This window comes from Ranitomeya imitator, chromosome 6, assembly GCF_032444005.1.
Source record: "Ranitomeya imitator isolate aRanImi1 chromosome 6, aRanImi1.pri, whole genome shotgun sequence".
NCBI classification, from domain to species: Eukaryota; Metazoa; Chordata; class Amphibia; order Anura; family Dendrobatidae; genus Ranitomeya; species Ranitomeya imitator.
The window spans coordinates 333,376,104-333,398,343 of NC_091287.1; the positions used below are offsets into that span (position 1 = coordinate 333,376,104).

A 22,240-nucleotide genomic window follows, 5' to 3' on the forward strand; every position below is an offset into this window, starting at 1 on the left:
TTCTTGTCTGCCATTTTTTTCTGTCCAGCATTCTTATGTGAATTTTGCCTTGCTTGCTGGAAGCTCTGGGACGCAGAGGGGCGCCTTCCGCTCCGTTAGTCGGTGCGGAAGGTATTTTTCCCTGCACTCTCTGTGTGGCTTTTGTAGGGTTTTTTGCTGACTGCAAAGTGACCTTTCCTATCTTCTGTCTGTTTAGTAAGTCGGGCCTCTTTTTGCTAAATCTATTTCATCTCTGTGTTTGTGATTTCATCTTACTCACAGTCAATATATGTGTGGGGCTGCCTTTTCCTTTGGGGAATTTTCTCTGAGGCAAGATAGGCTTATTTTTCCTATCTCTAGGGCTAGCTAGTTCTGAGGCTGTGACGAGGCGCCTAGGTCATGATAGGAGCGCTCCACGGCTATTTCTAGTGTGCGTAATAGGATTAGGGATTGCAGTCAGCAGAGGTTCCACTTCCCAGAGCTTGTCCTGTATTAATGTGCTATCAGGTCTTTTCTGGTGCTCTAACTACCAGGTCCACTATTTGTCCTAACCACCAGATCATAACAGGGTCCCACTTGCCATCGGGGACACTGGCATGCTTTGGGGCCTCAGTGTCAGGGGAGCTTGGTGCCAGTGCTGACACCAGGCCTCTCCCTCATATACTCACCTCTCTTTGTTCCACGCTGCTTCAGTCTCCGTGACGTCTCAGGTCAGAGGGTGTGGTGACTTCACTACAACGTGCCCTCTGCTGAGCAGTGCAGAGTCAGAAGATGCTGAGGCGACCACAGCAGTGGAGAACGAGGAGGGGTGAGTATTTGGTTATTTATTTTTTTATCTATTTAGCAATCTATGGGCCATTATACTCTATGGAGCAATATATGGGGCCATTATACTGTATGGAGTATTATATGAGGCCACTATGCTGTATGGAGAAATATATGTGGCCACTATATACTGCATGGAGCATTATATAGGGCCATTATATAATCTATGGAGCAATATAGGTGGCCCATTATACTGTATGGAGACTTAAAAGGGGTCCATTATTCTGTATGGAGCATTATATGGGGGCCATTACACTGTATGGAGCAATATATGGGGCCCATTTTACTGTATGTATCACTATATTGGGCCATTATAGTGTATGGAGCATAATATGGGGCCCATTACACTGTATGGAGCATTATAAGGGGCCCAGTATACTGAACGGAGCATTATATCAGGCCCATTATAGTGTATAGAGCTCTATAAAGGGGTCATTATATACTCTATGGAGCAATATATGGGGACATTTTATATGGTATGTATCATTATAATGGGCCATTATACTGTATGCAGCACTATAAAGAGCCCAGTATACTGTATGAAGCATTATATGGGGCCTTTTGTACTCTATGGAGCATTATATGGGGCCCTTTAGTCTGTATGGAGAACTATGTGGGGCCTATTATACATTTTTTTCAATCCACTTTCCAGGAAACTGTTCATGTAGGAATGCTCGGACCTGACACCTATAATGTGGTGGTGCACCATCTTGGGTGTCAGGTCCGAGCATTTCTACATGAACAGTTTCCTGGAAAGTGGATTGGTCATCGTGGGCCAGTTGAATGGCCACCAAGGTCTCCTGATCTGACCCCCTTAGACTTTTATCTTTGGGGGTCATCTGAAGGCAATTGTCTATAATGTGAAGATACGAGATGTGCAGCATCTGAAACAATGGATACTGGAAGCCTGTGCTAGCATTTCTTCTGTGGTGTTGCTATCAGGGTGTCAAGAGTGGGAGAAGAGGGTTGCATTGACAATCCAAAACAATGGGCAGCACTTTGAACACATTTTATAAGTGGTCATAAACTTGTAAATACCTCATGAAATAATAAAGTTATGTTAAAACCAAGCACACCATTGATTTTCTTGTGAAATTTTCAATAAGTTTGCTGTGTCACATGACCCTCTTCCCATTGAAAAAAATAAAGTTGGATCCAAAATGGCCGACTTCAAAATGGTTGCCTTGGTCACCACTAGTGATGAGCGAGTGTACTCGTTGCTCCGGTTTTCCCAAGCACGCTCGAGTGGTCTCTCAGTATTTGTTAGTGTTTGGAGATTTAGTTTTCATCGCGGCAGCTGAATTATTTACAGCTACTACCCAGCCTGAGTGCATGTGGGGGTTGCCTGGTTGCTAGGGAATTCCCACATGTAATCAAGCTGTCTAGTAGTCGCAAATCATTCAGCTGCAGCAAGGAAAACTAAATCTCCGAGCAGTCATAAATACTCGGAGACCACCCAAGCGTGCTCGGGAAAACCCGAGCAACGAGTATACTCGCTCATCACTAGTCACCAACCATCTCCCCCTCTCATATACTAATGTGCCACAAACAGGAAGTTGATTTCACCAACCATTCCCATTTTATTTAGGTTTGTCCATATAAATGGCCCACCCTGTACTGTATGGAGCAATATATTAGTTACATAGTTATTAAGGTTGAAGGAAGACTTTAAGTCCATCTAGTTCAACCCATAGCCTAACCGAACATGCCCTAACATGTTGATCCAGAGGAAGGCAAAAAAAAACCCATGTGTCAAAGAGTAAGCTCCACATTGGGGAAAAAAATTCCTTCCCGACTCCACATACGGCAATCAGACTAATTCTCTGGATATGGGGCCCATTATTTTGTATGGAGCATTATTTGAAGGCAAAATACTATATGGAGCATTATATTATACAGTATGGAAGAATAGATGGTGCCCATAATAGTTTATGAAGCAATATATGGTGTCCAAAATATTGTATAGAGGACTAATTGGTGCCATAATACTGTATGGAGGACTATGTGGTGCCCATAATACTGCATGAGGACTCTGTGGTGCCGATAATACTCTATGAAGGACTAAGTGGTGCTGATAATACTGTATGGAGGACTATATTGTCCGGTCTAAAATGAAAACTCTGCAGTCACTCTGCACTCTGAAGATTTGCTGGTTTTTGAACTATTGTAGAATTTACAATAGATATCACTTATGTAATGTAAGAAGTAAGTGAAATCTTTAGCATTGTAATGTATCTATATGTCTTAATGTGCATCATGAATTGTGGTATGTATTAAAGGGGCCCTCTGAGACTCTTTCGCCTGGGACCCACGAAAACCTGGAGCCGACTCTGCTGGCACCGCCCGGCATTGCACTTTTAACTGTATCGCTTCCTGGATGCCGCTTCCTTTCCCATCACTCTGCCTCTGCACAATGATTTCATAATTTCATTGTGCCAAGCAGTGAAGAGCTGCTGAGACTGAAGCATTGGGGAACGAAGAGAGGTGAGGGTTTTTTTTTAAATGTGTGGCCTATTATATGTAGGGACATTATTGTGTATGGAGCAGTAAGCAGAGCCCATTATACTGTATTAAGGATTATGTGGGACCTATTATACTGCATGGAGGGCTGTGTGTGAATCACAGTTGGTATATCATACTGTGTTGGGGGTTACCATACTTTGTCAGGGGATTAAGAAGGGGTACATTAGGGTCATCATACGTGTGTTTGGAGGGCACTGTGGAGGAATTCACTGTGGGAGTATCATAACGCGTTTGGAGGACACTTTTGTTGGCATCATACTTTATGGGTGCAATGATATGGTAATCTAGGGGCTTCAAAAGGAGGAAAATTACATACAGGCTGGAAAGTTGTGAAATATCCTTTTCTGTGACCCCACCGAATATTAAGAGTTCTTTTGGGTGGGGGGGGCCCAATTAGGACTTCAATTATGGAGCCCCAAGGTTACAATGTATGCCCCCGCTCAAGAAGAAATACCCAAAGTTCTTAAGATCTATTAATTAAAATGTACTTTGTAGCGCAACACGTTTAAGTTTGCTTCCATATGAAAAGGTTCATTGTTATGATTGATAAGGAAACAATTACACAATTGTAGACTTTTTTAAATAAATATCAAAGATGGCCCACAACTTTTTAATTTTGTCTCTTTGCCTATTTGAGTTTGACATCTCTGATCTAAAGGGTCATAGTGCTGCAATCCAAGCCACCGAGTGTTGGTCGGCTCCATAGAAATCCTCCATTCTTCTCCCCTACATATACTTGTATAGCGGATGTATCAATAAGTTGAAGAATGTCATATCACCATTGGCATTACACTAGTGCACCATGAATGTAAAGATTGCAAGAACCGATTTAACATTTTCAGCAACACTGTGGTAATGGTAGAAACGTATATTATGCTGTAATGTAATGAAAAGTTATTGTGATGTGCGGTAATATAGTGTTAGGAAACTCTTTCTGCTGTCAATGTAAAGGTCACTGCTGCTTCAGTAAAGAGGATCTTCAAATGTATTGGAAATGTTTGTGATTACCTTTTATATGATTATATAACCTGAAGCCTATCTCTCACCTAGCAGAGTTAAAGATAAAAGTGAAATTGACAAAATAATCATCATCCCAGCAGGCCACTATAGCCTTTCATATCTGTCCCTTCTTGTGCATGGCATAACTCGGCAATGAGATACGCTGGCAGATCAATACATGAATACCGCCCACACTTACAAGGAAGTGACACAATTCTCCTGCCTGTAGGCTCGAAAAGTACTTATCTTTTCCGCCACTTACAGCAATTTCTTGTCAACAAGAAACATGTTTCTATGATTTTCTCCAACCATGAACTTCTCAATTTCCAGTCCATTTAGTGACGGAAGTGGTCTAAAAATTGTTCTAGCTAATGCATCATTATTTCCTTCATTACGATCTGGGCTGCTGAGATAAATTATAAAAAAAAAAAAATCAATGTCTGCTTGTCGGCTGTGGCGTGCGCAAACAACATACTGAGTTTCCTGAATTCTCTTCCCTACTTTCAATGAATAAGTTATTTTTGCATGCTGGCATTGCCAATCACATCAGTTTTGAAGTTCATGGTACGTTTGAAAACTACGAGAATGAAAGAGATTTAGATATCGATCATGTAAAGCTACAACCAAATGAATTGTACATATGTATTAAAATATGTATTGTATCCGTTGCATCAGTTACCAGCTAAGCAGATTCTTTTTAGGTCTTACATGAACTTTGAAGTTGTGAATTCAATCTCCGGCAGGAAGTAGAATAGAATGACAACACTTTCATTCCTGCAGTGTGAGCTGAATCAAAGAAGCTATGATGTTAAGCATGCCACTGTCTTTTAAAATGTCAGTCCTTCAGGCCAAATTGAAAGGTTCAATAAAGAAGTGAGAGGACTGGTGCCTGATGTTTACTTCTTACTGCCAATATATTGCCAACAAGAGAGGATAGAATAAATTTGATGTGAACTGAATTTGAGCTAAAGTTTAGGAAATTCACAATTATTGGCAAAATTCAACAATTTCCAATTTGATTTGCGCCAATCCCTAAAAGAATGTTCCTAATTTTTTACACACAGATGAATGCATCAGCCATAGAAGGCTGACATGACCTCAGGAACTATTTCACAGGCTTCTGCATAATGCCTTGTCACTATCACTTAACATTGTGAATCACAGCCAATCAGGAAAGACTATCATAGCCACCATAACAGACTAAGCAGGGAAGACAGCAGCTATTTTACAGTGATTTGGAACAGTGAGAGGAAGTCAAAAGAGATTTCTGAGTGTAAGCTCTAAAGCATTGTCTAGAATATGTTATAAAACTTTAGAAGTGAAGAAGATGAGCATATTAGTCTGTAAATAATACAGATATTCAATTGATAGGACAAGAGATATATATATAGTGGCTTGTGAAAGTATTCACCCCTCTTTGAATTTTTAATGTTTTGCTTCCCCACAACGTGGAATTTCACTGTTTTTTTGAAGGTTTGCATCAATTTGTGGAAAGAACATTCCTACAACTGTGAACATATGGTTTTCTTTAATTGTTACTCAAACAGCATATAGGACAAAACAACTGAATAACTATTCAACCCCTAAAGTCAGTACTTTGTAGAGACTCCTTTGCGTCAAGTCTCTTTGAATAAGTTTCTATGAGCTTTTCACTGGGATTTTTGCCCATTCCTCAAGGCCAAACTTCTACTGCTCCTTCAAGTTAGATGATTCTTTTGATGCGCATCAATCTTCAAGACTGACCACAGATTCGCAAATGGAATAAGGTCTGGACTTTGAATAGGCCACTCCAAAACTATGCCACTCCAAAACATTTACACATTTTCCCTTAAACCAGTCGAGTGTTGTTTTAGCAGTGTGCTTTGGGTCATTGTCTTGTTGGAAAGTGGACCTCCATCCCAGTCTCAAATCACTGGCAGACTGAAATACGTTTTGCTCAAGAATATCCCTGTATTTTGCACCATCTTTCTTCCCCTCTACACAGACCATTTTCCCATCCATGCTGCCAAAAAACACCACCGCAGTATGATGCTGCCACCACCGTGTTTCACCGTGGGGATAGTGTTCTTGGGATGATGAGCTGTTTACCTTGGTGGCCAAAAAGTTCAATTTTTGTCTCATCTAACCACAGCACCTTCCTCCATACATTTGGGGAGTCTCGTACAAGTCTTTTTGGAAACCTCAAAACGAACTTAAGTTTTTCTTTGATCTCTGTGCTGCCTCTCTGATTAATGCCCTCCATGCCCGGACTGAGTGTTTTGGTTGGCGTCCCTCTCTTAGCCGGTTTGTTGTGGTATTATGTTCTTTCCATTTGATGATAATGGATTTGATGGTGCTCCACTTAGTGTGATTGATCTGTGATATGGTGTAGCTGTCATTTGTTCTGATGCATCTGAACAGCTATTACACATTTTTTCTCCATTCTTAATTCACCCTTTATATTTTTTTAAGGATAAAAAAATCTGAAATCAGTGTCAGTCAAAGATAGTGTGCTTGCAACTATACCTTTTGCATTCACTGTGCAATCATTTTTTGTGAAGGGAATAATTGTTTTATAAAAATATAAGTGAACATTTTTCAAAATCTGCGACTGTCTACCTCAAAGTGTGCATGTTGCAATGTAACTTTTTTTGCACATCAGTTTCCCTAATCAAATTGTACCACACCAAAATAGTGTCCTATTTCAGGTGCTGGCTTATGGATCTATCATTTTTTATTATGTCATTTTTGAAAAGGGTGTTGAATTTTGTAAAAACAAATTGAAACAAATGCTTAGCCCCTTATCACTTTTGACATATAGGTACACCATAGATTGGGTATACCCCTTTTTTGCAGACTCTGGCGCTGAGCCCACATCTTTTCAGGCACATGACAGCTGACCCGATCAGTTTATTTTTTTTATATTGATAGATCAGTCGATTCTGAATGCGGTGATACCAAATTTGTGTATATTTGAATTTTTTTTATTGTTTTATTAAGAATGGGGCAAAGGGAGGTGATTTGAACTTTAAAAATTTTTTTTTTAATATTTGACTTTTTTTTTTACTTTTTGCATGCTTCAATAGTCTTCATGGTACACTAGAAGGCTGCCGTCACACTAGCAGTATTTGGTCAGTATTTTACATCAGTATTTGTAAGCCAAAACCAGGAGTGGGTGATAAATGCAGAAGTGGTGCATATGTTTCTATGATACTTTTTCTCTAATTGTTCCACTCCTGGTTTTGGCTTACAAATACTGATGTAAAATACTGACCAAATACTGCTAGTGTGACAGCAGCCGAAGCTGCAATACCTTGATCACCTCTGCTATACACAGGTGATGATCAGATCGCCTGTGTGCAGCAGAAATGCTCCCTTGCTATGAGCGCTGACCACCGGGCAGTGTTCATAGCAATCTGGCAATGACAACCATAGACATCTACTGCAGACCTATGGTTGTCATGCTGACCCATCAGTGACCCGCGATCAGTGACGGGGTCACCGATGGGCGTTGCGCTTCCAGTAAGCGCAAGTTAGATGCTGCTGTCAGAGATTGACAGCGGCATTTAACTAGCTGCAGGTGGATCACGATTCTAACAGTGGTTGTTGCGGGTACATGTCAGCAGTATAGATCAGCTTTTATGTGCCCGGAAATGTGAGGGCTCAGCACCGAAGCCCGCACCAAATGGGGAGTCCAACATGGGCGTTCTATTACACCCAATGTGGGAAAGGGTTTAAAGAAGCACTCCCATCAAAATTTCTATCCTCTTAATATATTGCAATCATAATATTATATAGCACTGTGTTCTTGCAAATTGCTCATTTTATCTTTCTATCCAGGTAATTCTCTTTCCCAATAGGTCTATGACATCACATGATTAGAAACTGACTAGCTCAATCCTTCTAAGCCCTATGTACAAACAGAAAGTCAGTTTTCACTATATGAGTCATAAGTCACTGCAAAAGTCCCTGGCAAGGGGCATGAGCAGAGCAGGTGGGTAAGGAGTTGAAGAGGGTAAATGATAAAAGAAGGGACAAGAAACTTCCTGTTTCTACATAAAGCAGAGAAAAAAGAAGAATTAACTTGGTAGAAAGTCAAAATGAGCATGCCTTAATAGTGTTCATAGTCACAGGGATCTGTGCATATGAACAGCTATGCATATTAGTTGTGATTGTACATTTTACTGTGCTGGTCAACAGGTGTCCAGGAGCATGGACCTCTTAGGGTAGGTCTCTACTGTTAAAAAAATCCCTTTAAAGCAGCCATGCTGGTCATCCAATAACCTACTCATTGCAAGATCCATATGTCTCTTTTATGTTTTCAGTCTAACAGCAATTTGACCCAGGAGAGAACTTGATAATATTGGAATTTCAGCCCATCTGGACTGAAAACCCCCCACCAAGACTTGGCTTTTACACTTGTATGAAGAAAATGTAGAATCTGCTTCTACTTCTGTTTAAAAGTAATCTGATTTGACTGTCTCATGAAAAGAAGTGATAAAGTAGCTAGCCCTAGGTTTAAAACATAGGTGTCTTTACGTTCCATCGCTTTAGTTATCCCCTATGACATTTTAATTCTTGCAGGGCAGATACTAGGAAAGTATAATTTATTACCGAGTAGATACAAATCTTTTATAACGTTCCAGAGGGCTCAGGTGAAGCTGCGGGCTACATTTCTTCTATTGCATATCATTTCCAACAACTCTAGTGCAGTTAATAGATTTTCTCATATATACTGTACCTTATGAGCCTCTAAACATTGCTGAAAAAAATGTTTATTTTATGACCATCTAAAAGTGTTTATACTAGGTAAGAGCCGGCTTGCCATTAGCTAAACCGAAGATGGATGGAGGAGTACAGATATATGGATTTAATTAAATGATTTTGTCATAAAGCGTTTGTTAATGTTAAAGTGAAATGTTTGTGCGTTGTAGGATTGGCAATGCCCGAGTCACCAGGGCTCGACGAGAACAAGATATTTCACACTGTTACCCTTGTAGGAGAAATCTACTGAGCCACAGTAAGTAGAAAGTCCGCAGGTTGTTTACTTGTACACACTACGGGTAGCATGGCGCAATACATCATATCTCCAAGCGATTCATAAAATATGCATTAAATATTAAAGGAAATAAAACTTACACTGGTGAGAAATCTAAATAGCCCTATGGAGTAGTATTATTTTTTCATCAGCTGTCTTATTCATACATGTCAAACAGTTGCAGAAATGTATAATTTTTTATTCGAATTTTAGTAATTTTTAATGAGTTATTAGATGTATCAAACACAGTTTTTGTTGTCATTTTGATAGACGGTATATTTATATTAGCGTATCTTTTTTTAAGTATTAGCAATTTATTATTTTAACACTTTTCAAAGTATATTTATTACTGACGTGGGATATGGTCATTTTAAGACCTCATTCAGATGTCCGTTTTTCTCTGCAACGAGACCGATTATTTTGATCAGAGTGTGGTCCAAGTGTCATCTGTTTTTCTCGTACAGGAAGAAAAAAAAAGTTTCTCTACTTTCACCTTTCTGACAGTCTGTGAAAATCGGCCGCAATCGGGTGTCATTTAAGTGCTGTCTGATTTTTTTTCACGGATCCATAGACTTGCATTGATGATTTGATCCCACCCTCGGATCAAAATCAGATATGTCTCCATGATTTTCCATAAACTGATCGATTCGTGAAAAATCACAGACATTCGAGTAGCCCCATAGACTATAATGGGCTTTTGTTGTATCCATAAAAACCATGGATAAAACATGTACAGGCAACACGAACTTCTGAATAAGGCCTATGGGTTGATGGAGAAAAACATGGATTGTATTTGTATGAGAAAACTGGACATTTGAATGAGGCCTACCGAGATCCAAGGAGAAATGCTACCCCTTGGATCCCGGTCTCTAGCACAGTCAAACCAGGTCTCACGCTCTGCACTGACGAGGGGTAGTACTCCAAAACACTGTGTCTGAAAATTGAGATTCTGGTTTTGGCTTTTATCCTAAGTCATGTGACAAGACTCGTTAGAGGGTCGACATTGACTTCTAGGATTGCTACTTCCAATAGGTGGCACTAGAGTCCTAGTCCTCTCCCTCTCTGAAGAAACAATTTGCATATTTCCCAGAGGAGCATTGCTGCTTAAAGGGACTCTGTCACCTGAATTTGGAGGGAACAATTTTCAGCCATAGGGGTGGGGTTTTCGGGTGTTTGATTCACCCTTTCCTTACCTGCTGGCTGCATGCTGGCTACAATATTGGATTGAAGTTCATTCTCTGTCCTCCGTAGTACACGCCTGCACAAGGCAATCTTGTGTAGGCATGTACTAAAAAAATTGCCCTTTTTTACCCGTTCATATGACATGTTCATATGTGAAGGTTATACTCCATATTTTACGTCTAGATTTCAGGACAGATATAACAAAGCCATGTGATTGACATTTTACCATATTTCACAATCTATAAACTTGAAATGACCTTGACAATAAGTTGATGAGGTCGTGATTAGAGTTGAGCGACCTTTACTTTTATAGGATCGGGTCGGGTTTCACGAAACCCGACTTTTGAAAAAGTCGGGTCGAGTGAAATCGGCCGATCCTATAAAAAAGTCGGGGTCGGGGTCGGACGAAACTCGAAACCCAATGCAGTGCATTGGGTTTCCATGGTTCCCAGGGTCTGAAGGAGCGGAAACTCTCCTTCAGGCCCTGCGATCCATATTTTAGTGTAAAATAAAGAATTAAAATAAAAAATATCGCAATACTTACCCTCTGACGCGCCCTGGTACTAACCGGGAACCTTCCTTCCTTAGAATCAGCCTTCCAGGACCCTGCGGTGACGTCGCGGTGACGTCGCGGCTTGTGATTGGCCGCGCGGCCGCCCATGTGACCGCTCGCGCGGCCAATCACAAGCCGCGACGTCACCCGCGACGTCACCGAAGGTCCTGGAAGGGCTGATTCTTAGGAAGGAAGGCTGCCGGAAAGAAGCAGGGCGCGTCCGAGGGTGAGTATATACCTAATAGGAATATACTCACCCTCGGACGCGCCCTGCTTCTTTCCGGCAGCCTTCCTTCCTAAGAATCAGCCCTTCCAGGACCTTCGGTGACGTCGCGGGTGACGTCGCGGTTTGTGATTGGCCGCGCGAGCGGTGACATGGGCGGCCGCGCGGCCAATCACAAGCCGCGACGTCACCGCGACGTCACCGCAGGGTCCTGGAAGGCTGATTCTAAGGAAGGAAGGTTCCCGGTTAGTACCAGGGCGCGTCAGAGGGTAAGTATTGCGATATTTTTTATTTTAATTCTTTATTTTACACTTAAATCTGAATTCCGATACCAATTCCCGATATCTTAAACATATCGGGAATCGGTATCGGAATTCCGATTCTAGATTCAAAAGATCGCCGACTTCATGGCCGACCCCACACTGGGGTCGGGTCGAGTTTCATGAAACCCGACCTTGCCAAAAGTCGGCGACTTTTGAAAAATTTCGACCCGTTTCACTCAACCCTAGTCGTGATCATGTCCATTCAATGGTATGGTACAATTTGGATGATTGCTTGTTATATCCCTGTCTACAGGACATCTCCACCTTCTGTTATAGTAAAGCAGATCAGGACATTGACATCCATGCTCTCGCGGAGTAGCCTTGTATTTGGCCAGCATTAGCCTATATTAAACACGTTTCGGTGAATTACTGGACAACATTCAATCTGTATTAGCTAATTATTTAGCCTGCATGTTTGATTCCCTTACTTACTGCCTATTTGCCACACGGATCAGTTGCTCACTTGCTTTTCCAGGCTTATTCCATGGACACAATTCTTCATTGTTCATTTGAGCATTTCCATCAGCCACTCCTTGACTTGCTTATTTGCACTTTAATCTTTATATGCTTTGATCTACCACATTTCCTCTAATGTGTGAAATCAGTAGTATGTGAACTATATTTTTCCCCTGAAGGTTTGGGAATGTCGCATTCAATTTGTCATTGTGTGGTTTGAGAAAATTGAATAATGTATATTAGTTTGGTGATCAGCCACATTATAAAATCTAATCCGGTTTTTCATTTTAGAGTTACTAGGCTACATTTCATGGTTCTCATGCAAAGAAATCTTAAAACTAAAGTTCTATAAAATCTTTTGATGTTTATGAGGCTTTTAAATGGATAATTTTATACAACCACATACAGTGTAACCTCTTATATGGGAGCTTCGTGAAGATCTGCTCATCACTTAAGGTCTAGCTTCTGTACTTTCTGCAAATACCTTATTTTACTTTTTGACAGCTAATTTGAGAGCAGCATCGATCCAGCAATGTGTCGCTTACTGGGCTGCTTGCTGTAGTTTTGATAAATCACTATTTTATTAGCAGGAGATGACTAGAGAACTAGAAAACCTGCAGTCAGATAATTCTCAATTCAAAAATTTTGTATAACGTCACCTCTACCACTGGTTGGCAGCTTTATGGCTACAAACCTACAGCATGCAGCCCAGTAAACTACTCATTGCTGGAATCACAGTCTCTGTTCCTACCTCATGCTGCTCTCATTTAGGCCGGGATCACACATACGCGAGATACGGCCGAGTCTCGCAGGTGAAAACCCAGCTCTGGCGCCGGCACTCCGGAGCGGAGCGTGCAGCCGCACAGCAACACATGGAGCTGCACACTCAGCTCCGGAGTGACGGCGCCAGAGCTGGGTTTTCACCTGCAAGACTCGGCTGTATCTCGCGTATGTGTGATCCTGGCCATAGGGTAGCAAAAATGGTGTAAGATTCCCTCACACTGGATTCTATATCTTACTGAAGACTTTATTCAAAACCAGTCATTTTCAGAGTAAATTTGACTTATTGTCTGTTACTATTTATTTCCGATTCCAGAAAGAGCAGGGAATATTCTCAGAGAGTGCAGATCTTCTCACATGAAATATTTAGACTTTTTCCCTCTCTAGGCTTTCTAATAATAATTGCAACTGAAAGCCATCATAAAAATACACTGTCTAAATTTGGCTTAAAGGGGATTTTCAGTTTTATATAAATATCGCTTTATCACTGTATAACTGAAGTTATACAACTTCTCATTCACTTTGGATTTCAATCCTTCACCATTTTCGAGATATGTGTATTATGTCAGTAAATGAGAATATACTTGTGTGCATGCACTCAGCCCATGCATTGCTCTTGGATCCAGGCTGATACCCGGTAGACAAATACCAGAGAGGTTTGTGTACTAAGACGGCGGCCAATGTAGCTACGTCACAGAGCGTTACCCAGTAGTGATGGCGATCGAGTAGCAAGCAGTGCCGAGTATCATGTGGCGACTGAGTGCTCGGATCCCTGTAAGTGAATTAAGCAGTGGCAAGTACATAGTACCATATAATATGATGACTGCAATATATTAACCCCTTCAAGTCGCGGCCATTTTTCATTTTTGCGTGTTCGTTTTTTGCTTCCCTCGTTCCCAGAGCCATAACTTTTATATTTTTCCGTCAATATGGTCATGTGAGGGCTTATTTTTTGCGGGACAAGTTGTACTTTTGAACGACACCATTGGTTTTACCATGTCTTTTACTAGAAAACGGGAAAAAAATTCCAAGTGCGGTGAAATTGCAAAAAAAGTGCAATCCCACACTTGTTTTTTGTTTGGCTTTTTTGCTAGGTTCACTAAATGCTAAAACTGACCTGCCATTATGATTCTCTAGGTCATTACGAGTTCATAGACACCTAACATGACTAGGTTATTTTTTATCTAAGTGGTGAAAAAAAATTCCAAACTTTGCTAAAAAAAAAAAAAAAAAAAAAGGGCCATTTTCCGATACCCGTAGCGTCTCCATTTTTCGTGATCTGGGGTCGGGTGAGGGCTTATTTTTTGCGTGCCGAGCTGATGTTTTTAATGATACCATTTTTGCGCAGATACGTTCTTTTGATCGCCCGTTATTGCATTTTAATGCAATGTCGCGGCGACCAAAAAACGTAATTCTGGCGATCAGCGTTTAGCGATCAGGTTAATGCTTTTTTTTAATTGATAGATCGGGCGATTCTGAACACGGCGATACCAAATACGTGTAGGTTTGTTTTTTTTTTTATTGTTTTATTTAGGATGGGGCGAAAGGGGGGTGATTTAAACTTTTATATTTTTTATATTTTTTTCATATTTTTAAAAACATTTTTTTTTTACTTGTGCCATGCTTCAATAGCCTCCATGGGAGGCTAGAAGCTGGCATAGCCTGATCGGCTCTGCTACATAGCAGCGATCAGCAGATCGCTGCTATGTAGCAGAAATGCAGGTGTGCTGTGAGCGCCGACCACAGGAGGGCGCTCACAGCAGACCTGCATCAGTAACCATAGAGGTCTCAAGGACCTCTATGGTTACCTTCCTGATGCATCGCCGACCCCCGATCATGTGACGGGGGTCGGCGATGACGTCATATCCGGCCGCCCGGCCGGATGCGGTAGTTAAATGCCGCTGTCTGTGTTTGACAGCGGCATTTAACAGGTTAATAGCGGCAGGTGAATAGCGATTTCACCCGCCGCTATTGCGCGCACATGTCAGCTGTACAAAACAGCTGACATGTCGCGACTTTGATGTGGGCTCACCGCCGGAGCCCACATCAAAGGGGGATTCACGGCATCTGAGTGTCTTGGTGCTGCACATATAATCCTTTTTAGTATGCTTTCTTACCTATCAGCTTGTTTCCATGACCTGTTTTCATGTATCTCATTGTTTGATCCTGGCATCTCTTTGAGTGGTCAGTCTTACCCCTCCCTCACTTTATGACCTTTGCTTAACTCTCTACATCTGGTCTCCCATGCCCAGCCACCCCCTCATTCACACCTGATTGCCCTTAACTGGGGATATATTCACATGCAGGAGTCTGCTATACAGGTCCTTCTCAAAAAATTAGCATATAGTGTTAAATTTCATTATTTACCATAATGTAATGATTACAATTAAACTTTCATATATTATAGATTCATTATCCACCAACTGAAATTTGTCAGGTCTTTTATTGTTTTAATACTGATGATTTTGGCATACAACTCCTGATAACCCAAAAAACCTGTCTCAATAAATTAGCATATTTCACCCATCCAATCAAATAAAAGTGTTTTTTAATAACAAACAAAAAAACCAACAAATAATAATGTTCAGTTATGCACTCAATACTTGGTCGGGAATCCTTTGGCAGAAATGACTGCTTCAATGCGGCGTGGCATGGAGGCAATCAGCCTGTGACACTGCTGAGATGTTATGGAGGCCCAGGATGCTTCAATAGCGGCCTTAAGCTCATCCAGAGTGTTGGGTCTTGCGTCTCTCAACTTTCTCTTCACAATATCCCACAGATTCTCTATGGGGTTCAGGTCAGGAGAGTTGGCAGGCCAATTGAGCACAGTAATACCATGGTCAGTAAACCATTTACCAGTGGTTTTGGCACTGTGAGCAGGTGCCAGGTCGTGCTGAAAAATGAAATCTTCATCTCTATAAAGCATTTCAGCCGATGGAAGCATGACGTGCTCCAAAATCTCCTGATAGCTAGCTGCATTGACCCTGCCCTTGATGAAACACAGTGGACCAACACCAGCAGCTGACATGGCACCCCACACCATCACTGACTGTGGGTACTTGACACTGGACTTCAGGCATTTTGGCATTTCCTTCTCCCCAGTCTTCCTCCAGACTCTGGCACCTTGATTTCCGAATGACATGCAAAATTTGCTTTCATCAGAAAAAAGTACTTGGGACCACTTAGCAACAGTCCAGTGCTGCTTCTCTGTAGCCCAGGTCAGGCGCCTCTGCCGCTGTTTATGGTTCAAAACTGGCTTTACCTGGGGAATGCGGCACCTGTAGCCCATTTCCTGCACACGCCTGTGCACGGTGGCTCTGGATGTTTCCACACCAGACTCAGTCCACTGCTTCCTCAGGTTCCCCAAGGTCTGGAATCGGTCCTTCTCCACAATCTTCCTCAGGGTCCGGTCTCCTCTTCTCGTTGTACAGCGTTTTCTGCCACATTGTTTCCTTCCAACAGACTTACCATTGAGGTGCCTTGATACAGCACTCTGGGAACAGCCTATTTGTTGAGAAATTTCTTTCTGGGTCTTACCCTCTTGCTTGAGGGTGTCAATGATGGCCTTCTTGACATCTGTCAGGTCGCTAGTCTTACCCATGATGGGGGTTTTGAGTAATGAACCAGGCAGGGAGTTTATAAAAGCCTCAGGTATATTTTGCATGTGTTTAGAGTTAATTAGTTAATTCAGAAGATTAGGGTAATAGGTCGTTTAGAGAACCTTTTCTTGATATGCTAATTTATTGAGACAGGTTTTTTGGGTTATCAGGAGTTGTATGCCAAAATCATCAGTATTAAAACAATAAAAGACCTGACAAATTTCAGTTGGTGGATAATGAATCTATAATATATGAAAGTTTAATTGTAATCATTACATTATGGTAAATAATGAAATTTAACACTATATGCTAATTTTTTTAGAAGGACCTGTAGACTCAGTCTGCTGCAAATTCATCTTTTAACTTCCATCTTTTAAATTACATCTTTTTAATTATGATTCTGAATTAGACTGAATTGGACTGGAATTGACTGGAAGGTAACAGAACACCGACCACTACAATGTTTCGGTTTCTTTTCTCTTTCACCCCCATTCTACTTTCCTTCTTACAATCTCCTGCAATCACTCCACCTAGTAAGGAAATAGTCATTTCTCCCTCAATACTCCCCAGCCATCTCACCTTCTCCTCAGAACTGTTCCTCCACATACAATCCTTTTTCTCCAGACACACACGGCCGCATCATGTCCTATCCTGGTCCCACCTTCTAATGATCTGTCTGCTACTCCTCATTGCTGGTGACATATCCCCAAATCCCGGCCCTCCCCAATTCATCCCCACACTCGTTTCTAACCTCCTGCCACGATCCTCCGCACGTTTTCCCAACCACGACAACCTCATACCCATTCATCCAGCCCCCACTCCCCCGCTCCCCCTACTTGGAGCACTATGGAACGCACGCTCCATCTGCAACAAACTGCCATTTATCCATGACCTCTTCATCACCAACAAACTCTCCTTCCTCGGCCTCTCCGAAACCTGGCTCACCCCCTCTGACTCGGCCTCTCCAGCTGCGCTCTCCTATGGCGGATTCCACCTCTCTCACACCCCTCGCCCCAGCAACAAACGCGGTGGAGGAGTTGGCTTGCTCCTGTCCGACACCTGCTCCTTCACTCCAATCCCGTTACCACCCTCCGCTAATCTTCCTTCGTTTGAGGTGCACTCTGTCCGCATCTATTCGACGCAACGCACGACGCACAAAAAAACGCTGCGCTTTGCGACGCGTGCGTCGTTTTTTGACGAAAATCGGACGCACGAAAAATGCAACTTGTTGCATTTTCTTGCGTCCGATGCTAGCGTCGAAAACGACGCAAGTGTCGGAAAACGCAACAAAAAAAACGCACGCGTCCCCCATGTTAAACATAGGGGCACGTCGCCGCTGCGTCGTCGCTGCGTCGCCGACACAACAGCGACGCACATTAGCGGAACGCTAATGTGAACGTAGCCTAATAGGCAGCCCTGGCTGACCAGCCTGACCAAAGAATTGAGACGGGCTTCCAGGATTGCTGAGCAGAGATGGAAGCAATCCCGCTCTGCCGACCACTTCACTACATACAAGCAGTCCCTCGCCAGCTTCAGGTCTGCGCTCACTGCCGCAAAACAAACTTACTTCTCATCTCTCATATCCTCCCTGTCCCACAACCCTAAACAGCTTTTCAACACTTTCAATTCTCTACTCCGTCCCCCAGCACCTCCTCCCTCCCCCCTCATTTCTGCTGATGACTTCACCTCTTTCTTTAAACAGAAGATCGATACGATCAGAGAAAGCTTTGGCCCACAGCGCCCACTACCCCTCTTAGCTGCTCAGCCCTGCTCCTCAAAAACCAGCTTCTCCACCATGACAGAAGATCAGCTCTCCACCCTCCTGTCAAGATCACACCTCACCACCTGCACGCTTGACCCGCTCCCATCCCACCTCATCCCTAACCTTTCCACGGTCTTCATCCCAACCATAACGCACCTCTTCAACCTCTCACTCACAACAGGTGTCTTTCCCTCATCCTTCAAGCATGCCAAGATCACACCCATCCTCAAAAAGCCCTCCCTCGACCCATCCTCTGTGTCTAGCTATCGCCCGATATCTCTTCTCCCTTATGCCTCCAAATTGCTGGAGCAACACGTCCATCTTGAACTGTCCTCCCACTTCTCCTCCTGCTCCCTCTTTGATCGGTTACAATCAGGCTTCCGTTCCCATCACTCAACTGAAACTGCCCTAACTAAAGTCACCAATGACCTACTAACTGCCAGGAGCAAGCGACACTACTCTGTCCTCCTTCTCCTGGACCTGTCTTCTGCCTTTGACACTGTAGACCACTCCCTTTTGCTACAAATCCTCTCATCCCTTGGCATCACAGACTTGGCCCTTTCCTGGATCTCGTCATATCTGACAGACCGAACATTCAGTGTCTCCCTCCCCCACACCACCTCCTCACTTCGCCCCTTGTCTGTCGGTGTTCCTCAAGGCTCTGTTCTAGGACCCCTACTCTTCTCCATCTACACTTTCGGCCTGGGACAGCTCATAGAATCCCACGGTTTGCAGTACCATCTCTACGCTGATGACACGCAGATCTACCTCTCCGGACCTGACCTCTCCTCCTTGCTTACCAAAATCCCGCACTGTCTGTCTGCCATTTCAGCCTTCTTTTCTGCTCGCTTTCTACAACTGAACATGGACAAAACAGAATTCATCATCTTTCCCCCATCTCACTCTACCCCTCCACCAGACCTATCCATCAATGTCAATGGCTGCTCACTATCCCCAGTCCCACACGCCCGGTGCCTCGGGGTGATCCTCGACTCTGCCCTCTCTTTCAAGCCACATATCCAAGCCCTTGCCTCCTCCTGTCGCCTCAAACTCAAAAATATTTCCCAGATCCGTGCTTTCCTTGACCGCAACACTGCAAAAACGCTAGTGCATGCCCTTATCATCTCCCGCCTCGACTACTGCAACCTCCTACTCTCTGGACTCCCCTCTAGCACTCTGGCACCACTCCAATCCATCCTACACTCTGCTGCCCGACTAATCCACCTGTCCCCCCGCTATTCCCCAGCCTCTCCCCTGTGTCAAGCCCTTCACTGGCTTCCTATCGCCCAGAGACTCCAGTTCAAAACCCTCACACTGACATACAAAGCCATCCACAACCTGTCTCCTCCATACATCTGTGACATGGTCTCCCGGTACCTACCTACACGCAACCTCCGATCCTCCCAAGACCTCCTTCTCTACTCCCCTCTCATCTCTTCTTCCCATAACCGCATCCAAGACTTCTTCCGTGCTTCCCCCATACTCTGGAACTCTCTACCCCAACACATCAGACTCGCGCCTACCATAGAAACCTTCAAAAAGAACCTGAAGACTCATCTCTTCCGACAAGCCTACAGCCTGCAGTGATCCTCAACCTACTGAACAGCCGCACAGCCAGCTCTTCCCTCTCCTAGTGTATCCTCACCCACCCCCTGCAGACTGTGAGCCCTCGCGGGCAGGGTCCTCCCTCCTTATGTACTCGTGTGCCTTGTTATCTGCTCATGTTTAATGTACTTGTCTATATCTGCCCCGTATTCACATGTAAAGCGCCATGGAATAAATGGCGCTATAAAAATGCATAATAATAATAATAATAATAATAATGCGCAGTAGATGTACGGCGCATGTCGTGAAGGGGTTAAGAAGATACAAAATTGGATGTTAGTGCTTCTTTAAGCACACATACAGTACATGGACGAAAAAAATAAGACGCACGTTATGATTAGAGATTAGTGAATATGTTCGGAAAATGATCACTAAAGCCGAATGTGCCATATTTGTGCTGAATTTATGTTTGATGATCGTTTCCGAACATATTCACCTGTCTGTACTCCCACTATTACAAATACGGTGATCGTAATCCAAACTGGATATTCAAATATTTGCTCATCTCTAGTTATAATCACTGAATTCAGGTTTTTTATTCATTCCTATTGCCACAGGCATATAAAATAAAGACATAATGATGCGGTCTTCCTTTTACAAAAACACTTGTGAAGGAATGGTCAGTAGGGTTGAGCAAAACGGATCGTTCATTTTCAAAAGTCGCCGACTTTTGGCAAAGTCGGGTTAAATGAAACCCGACCCGATCCCTGTGTGGGGTCGGCCATGCGGTACGCGACTTTCGCGCCAAAGTCGCGTTTTGTATGATGCGCTTGGCGCCATTTTTTCAGCCAATGAAGGACCGTGGGCACAGTGATGACATAGGTCTTAGGGGCGTGGACGCCTATCGCCATCTTGTCGCTTGTGCGCTGTAGCGATTTGCAATGTGTAACACCAGCTTTTCTGTTCAGGGACGGAGGGGAGAGAGAGAGAGAAGAAAAAAAAAATATCCCATTGACTTGCATTGGGTTTCGTGTTTCGGTCGATCCCCGACTTTTCGCCATAATCGGCCGATTTCACTCGACTTGATTTTTGAGATAGTCGGGTTTCGCGAAACACGACTCGACCCTAAAAAACCAAAAGTCGCTCAACCCTAATGGTCAGTTCTATAGAGGTCACTGAGTTTGGGTGTACTCATATAATGGGACGGCAAATCAGTTTGGGAAATTTCTTTCATGAAGTGGAGGCCGCACTAAGTTACAGAGAGGGGTCACCAAATGCTAAGGCGCATAGCGCATAACAATGTCACCAACACTTTGCTATCTCAATAACTTCAGCCCTCCAAACCTTTTTTGGCATTACCATCAGCCACAAGCTATTCACTGTTAGCCTCATGGCATTGGCTTCTGTGGCCAAGCAGCTGCCTGCAAGCCTTACATCATTAGCACAGTGGGCAGCACGGTGGCTCTGTGGTTAGCACTGTTGCTTTGCAGCGCTGGAAACTTGGGTTCAAATCCCACAAAGAACAACATCTGTAAGGAGTTTGTTTGTTCTTCCCTTGTTTGCGTTGGTTTCCTCCCACAGTTGGAGCAGCTCTCACCATAGATGTATTGAGTTGGAAGATGTTCCTGAGGAGCTGAGAGAACAAAGTGCCCTGTATAAGATGACAAATGCACATATGAGCAGTACTATAGACGCAGAGCAGTGTCGCCGGCAGACAGCCCAATATATAGAGACAGACTGGAATAGATAGGCCTACTGCCTGGGCCCTTCTCCACCATGGAGCTGAATTGGCACCACCACAATGTGATTGGTGCTGCTCTTCGTTCGAAAGCATGAACCAGATGACAGCTTGCCTTTAAAATAGCAGTTCATTGTATTCCAAGTGTAAAAATTATGCTCATATTTTTCTGCTTACAGACTGACTCTAAATTTTTTTTTCGTCAGACACTTTAGTTATTTCACAGAATTAGACAATCCTCAGTGGTTGATACCTTTTAATGGCTAACTGAAAAGATGGTAACAAACTGCAAGCTTTCGAGACTACGCAGGTCCCTTCACCAAACATAGACTAATACAAAACCTGAAGAAACATATATTTCTAAGATATATATCTTAGTTATTTAAGATCATCTAGAGTTCACAAATCAGAAAGTTTTCTGCTGTGATATATGTGACAGGTAAAAGTGACCATAGGCAATGATCTAATAGCGCAGCTCTTCTGTTCCTAGCTGCAGAGTGTTGCTGAGGACACGCAGATTTCTGTGTGCCCGCACGTGTCATTAATAATGTTAAGCACTATTTTTAGTGAGGCCAAACTCAGCTACAATTTGGTTTGCATTTCCATTTCATTATTTAGTTACATTCTGATTCTAAAATGGTAACCACAAATGAATCCATGCCTTTGACTTTATGGCTGGAACTGATTTAACAGTTCTTTTTTTTATGCATTTTGATTTAATATCAGATGACGGTGA

At 43.0% G+C, this 22,240-nt stretch overlaps 1 long non-coding RNA gene across 2 annotated transcripts in view; it reads left to right on the top strand.

The window, feature by feature from the left end:
• Window positions 1-22,240, top strand: part of LOC138641402 (uncharacterized) — a 234,709-nt gene that overhangs the window by 32,157 nt on the left and 180,312 nt on the right. For both annotated transcript variants that reach the window (XR_011313819.1, XR_011313820.1), the window contains exon 2: window positions 9,240-9,325. This is a non-coding gene — a long non-coding RNA (uncharacterized lncRNA). The remainder of the gene's footprint in view (window positions 1-9,239; window positions 9,326-22,240) is intronic.